This window comes from Bubalus bubalis, chromosome 9 (assembly GCF_019923935.1).
Source record: "Bubalus bubalis isolate 160015118507 breed Murrah chromosome 9, NDDB_SH_1, whole genome shotgun sequence".
NCBI lineage: Eukaryota > Metazoa > Chordata > Mammalia > Artiodactyla > Bovidae > Bubalus > Bubalus bubalis.
In genome coordinates this window covers 38,927,717-38,932,426 of record NC_059165.1, presented here as the reverse complement: position 1 = coordinate 38,932,426, position 4,710 = coordinate 38,927,717, and positions in this window count along the sequence as shown.

Below are 4,710 nucleotides of genomic sequence, written 5' to 3'. Positions count from 1 at the left end.
TATTAATTTTTATTTATTAAAATGTTGCATTAAAATATTATTTCTATTGACTACTTTGGGAGGCACCCCTTGAATTCTGTGCCTGAAGTGACTGCTTTGTTGACCTCCCCTTGATCACAGTCTTAATTCAGAAGGTAGCATTGGAAGACCCTGCCGGTACCTGATGTGCTGAGCCGCTCGTCGTCAGAGGCGCCCTGAGGTCGAGCGAGGGCTGGGCTGGGCTGGCCTGTGAGGGCAGTGTAGGTCTGGGGCTCTCTGCACTGTAATAGAGCTGCAGATTCCCCAGGCGTTCTCCAGAAGTGAATGGTGACAAAGACATTCTCCTTGCCCAAACTCTAGCCAGGCTCCTTCTTCTTTACTGGGCCTGTGGATTGCAGCCATAAAGACTTGAACAAACACTAATAAAGCTTTCGACAGCTCAAGGCCACATCCTTAGGATGACCCATTCCCCCCACTTAAAGTGTCTGCCTGAAAATACTCAAGGCAGCCAAAAGAATGTACTGATCGTTCCACCCAGCATCTGAAGATAGCACCCCATTTCCCAGTCTTTGTGGGAAGGTAGGAGTCCCATTTTGATAAAGTCCTGTTTGTTTGTTTGTTTTTGTTCAGTTGCTCAGTCGTGTCTGACTCTTTGCAACCCCATGGACTGCAGACACCAGGTTTCCCTGTCCTTCACCATGGGCTTGCTAACAGGCATAAAGGCACATCCGAGATTCACCTGGATCAGCCCCTCCCCCTTCTGTAATTTTCCATTTCCCTGAGTCTACAGAGCTCCTCCCCCTCAGCCCCACCCTGACTCCCTCATCTTTCATTTAAAACACTGCCGCATAAACCAAAGTGAGTCCAGTTCACACTGGACTCTTCGCTACCGCAATGATACATGACTGATTAAAATCAGCCCTTACCACTTTAACTAGCGATCAGCTTTGTTCCTGTTTGGTAATGGCTGCCTTCTGAAGTGTGTCTCTTATGAGAAAAGACCCTGGGGCCAAGCGAAATTTTATTCCACAAAGATGCAGAGTTCTTCATGACCCAGATAATCACGATGGTGTGATCACTCACTAGAGCCAGACATCCTGGAATACGAAGTCAAGTGGGCCTTACCAAGCATCATTACAAACAAAGCGAGTGGAGGTGGAGGAATTCCAGTTGAGCTATTTCAAATCCTAAAAGATGATGCTGTGAAAGTGCTGCACTCAATATGTCAGCAAATTTGGAAAACTCAACAGTGGCCACAGGACTGGAAAAGGTCAGTTTTCATTCCAATGCCAAAGAAAGGCAATGCCAAAGAATGTTCAAACTACTGCACAATTGCACTAATCTCACACCCTAGCAAAGTAATGCTTAAAATTCTCCAAGCCAGGCTTCAACAGTGAACCGTGAACTTCCAGACGTTTGAACTGGATTTAGAAAAGGCAGAAGAACCAGATTGCTAACATCCACTGGATCATCGAAAAAGCAAGAGCGTTCCAGAAAAACATCTACTTCTGCTTTATTGACTATGCCAAAGCCTTTGACTGTGTGGATCACAGCAAACTGTGGAAAATTCTTAAAGATATGGGAATACCATACCACTTTACCTGCCTCCTGAGAAATGTGTATGCAGGTCAGGAAGCAACAGTTAGACCTGGACATGGAACAACAGACTGGTTCCAAATCGGGAAAGGAGTATGTCAAGGCTGCATAATGTCACCCTGCTTATTTAACTTATATGCAGAGTACATCATGAGAAATGCTGGACTGGATGAAGCACAAGCTGGAATCAAGATTGCCAGGAGAAATACCAGTAACCTCATATATACAGATGACACCACCCTTATGGCAGAAAGTGAAGAAGAACTAAAGAGCCTCTTGATTAAAGTAAAAGAGGAGAGTGAAAAAGTAGGCTTAAAACTCAACATTTAGAAAACTAAGATCTTCGCATCTGGTCCTGTCACTTCATGGCAAATAGATGGGGAGACACTGGAAACAGTGACAGACTTTATTTTTGGGGGGCTCCAAAATCACTGCAGATGGTGACTGCAGCCATGAAATTAAAAGACGCTTGCTCCTTGGAAGAAAAGTTATGACCAACATAGACAGCATATTAAAAAGCAGAGACATTACTTTGCCAACAAAGGTCCACCTAGTCAAAAATATGGTTTTTCCAGTAGTCATGTATGGATGTGAGAGTTGGACTATAAATAAAGCTGAGCACTGAAGAATTGATGCTTTTGAACTGTGGTGTTGGAGAAGACTCTGGAGAGTCCCTTGGACAGCAAGGAGATCCAATCAGTCAATCCTAAAGGAAATCAGTCCTGAATATTCATTGGAAGGACTGATCCTGAAGCTGAAACTCCAATACTTTGGCCACCTAATGTGAAGAATTGACTCATTGGAAAAGCCCCTGATGCTGGGCAGGATTGAAGGTGGGAGGAGAAGGGGACGACAGAGGATGAGATGGCTGGATGGCATCACCAACTCAGTGGACATGAGTTTGAGTAGGCTCCGGGAGTTGGTGATGGACAGGGAGGTCTGGTGTGCTGCGATTCATGGGGTCGCAAAGAGTTGGACATGGCTGAGTAACTGAACTGAACTGCACTGAGTTCTGGGTCTTCCTCAGTGCCTAAAGCATAAAGGCCTAAAGACAGGTGCTATTTGCAGAGTCCCACAGGAAGCAGCCAGACTCGGAGGAGGGCCTGGTGCCCCAGGATGTCTGGGAAGGCCACCTTCTTGGAACACCTTCCTCAACTGGGCTTGCATCCTGCATCACCTGCTGGAGGACTCCAAGTCCTCATGGCACCTAGGAGGTAGGCACCCTCAGAAGTGTTAGGGGTACATCAGCCCTCATCCTTGCTATCAGAGACCCCTCAGCCGTGTCACCTGCTTCTGTCCACCTGCCACAAACCCAGCAATCCTATCTCACCCTTTCCAGCAGCCCTGGCCTACATCCAAGGAAGATGAGACCCTGGCCCTTTGGTCCTACAAGGCCTCTGCATGCCTCTGCCCCACCCCCACAAAGAGTGCTGAGTGATCCCTATCATCCCTACCACCCTTTCTGGGGGTTTCCTGGCAGGCTGTTAATGGGACATGGGTTTAGGTCAGGCCCAGAAGTGGCAACCACGGACCTTCGGGGCCCTGCCCACCTTTATCAGGCTGGATTTATTACCCAGGCTTCACAGGATTGTCACCTGCCTTCAAATACCTGCAACCCTAGAGGAAGGGAGAGGAAGTGGCTAAAGATGCTCTTTTAAAAAGAGTAAAAGAAAGAAAAAGACAAAAGAATTGTTTGTAGACAAAGATGCTTCTTGAGCTCAGAAGCTGGTTCTTTTTTACAGGGAGCTGGGGAGGGTCCCAACCACATACTAATCTACTTGGGCCCCAAACCCTCCCCGCCCCATAGATTTTATACATCAAAGAGAATGGAATTATTTTAAGCAAACTCCATTTTGTTTATGGATGGGTCCATTCCTTCCAGGACTACTCCAGGCAGTGTTTCCTGTCCCCAAGGGTCCCCCTGGTCCCACTTTTCCAGCCAGAAGTCAGTCAGCACAATCTGCTAGCACTGTGGCTCCATCAGAAAATCCTCTCCAGTAACCAACCTGGCAGGGAAGGGGGCCTTCTCAGCACCAGCCTCTCAGATCCCTGCACGCTGGAAACCCCTGGGCTAGGGGCAAGATTCATCTATAGGCTCCTCACGTCTGCCCGGTGGTTCTCAGACAGGCTGGCGTACCCTGTGTACCCCACTGAGGGAGAAGTGGGCCTGGGGCTGATTTGTAACTGATAATGAAGCACTTAAGTATGACGTTGACTTGACTCATGCTGGAACAGACTCAAGGTCATCCCTATCTGACTGTAGAATGAACTCTTTGCCGTGGCCTGTGAGGTTCTGCATAAACTTCCAGCTTTGCATCTCTTGTCCTTGTCTCCTTTCTCACTCACTCATCCCTCTGGCCTTCATCTGGTTCCTCGGATAGGCCAAGCTCTTTCCTGCAGCGGGGCTGCTCCTTCTGCCAGGACAACCCTCCCCCCTTTTGTCTTGCCATAGCTCGAGCTTCAGGGCCCAGCTTAAAAATTAACCTCTTTGTGTACTGATGTGGAGGGGACTTCAGATTGCCTTGAGGAGTTGGGGAGCTGGTGATATTCTGTACTTGATCTACACGAAAGTGACAAGGTGTGTGAATACATGAAAATTCACTGAGCTGTCCATTTAAGATATGTAGACTTTATGTGCATGCTAAGTCGCTTCAGTCATGTCCAACTCTTTGTGACCCCATGGACTGTAGCCCGCCAGGCTCCTCTGTTCTTGGGATTCTCCAGGCAAGAATACTGGAGTGGGTTGCCATACTCTCCTCCAGGGGATCTTCCCGACCTAGGGATCAAACCCGGGCCCCCTGCATTGCAGGCAGATTCTCTACCACCTGAGCCACCAGGGAAGCCCAGATTTTATGTAAATAAACCCCAAAAGACAATATCTTTAAAAAAAATAATTTCACCCACTTCCCTGTCTCCTGTTCTATGGCTCTTCACCGCAGCACGTGCCTTCCCGTCCTGGTACAATAATTACACTATTTGTTGTTTTGTTTGTAAATTGTTTCTCCCATTAGAATGTAAGCCCCATGAGGAGAGAACCTTGCTCTGTCTTGTTCACTGAGGTACCTTCTGGAGTGTAGCGCAGTGCCTTTCACATCGTGCCTATTAAGAAAATTAGCAAATGGATAGATAGAAGAA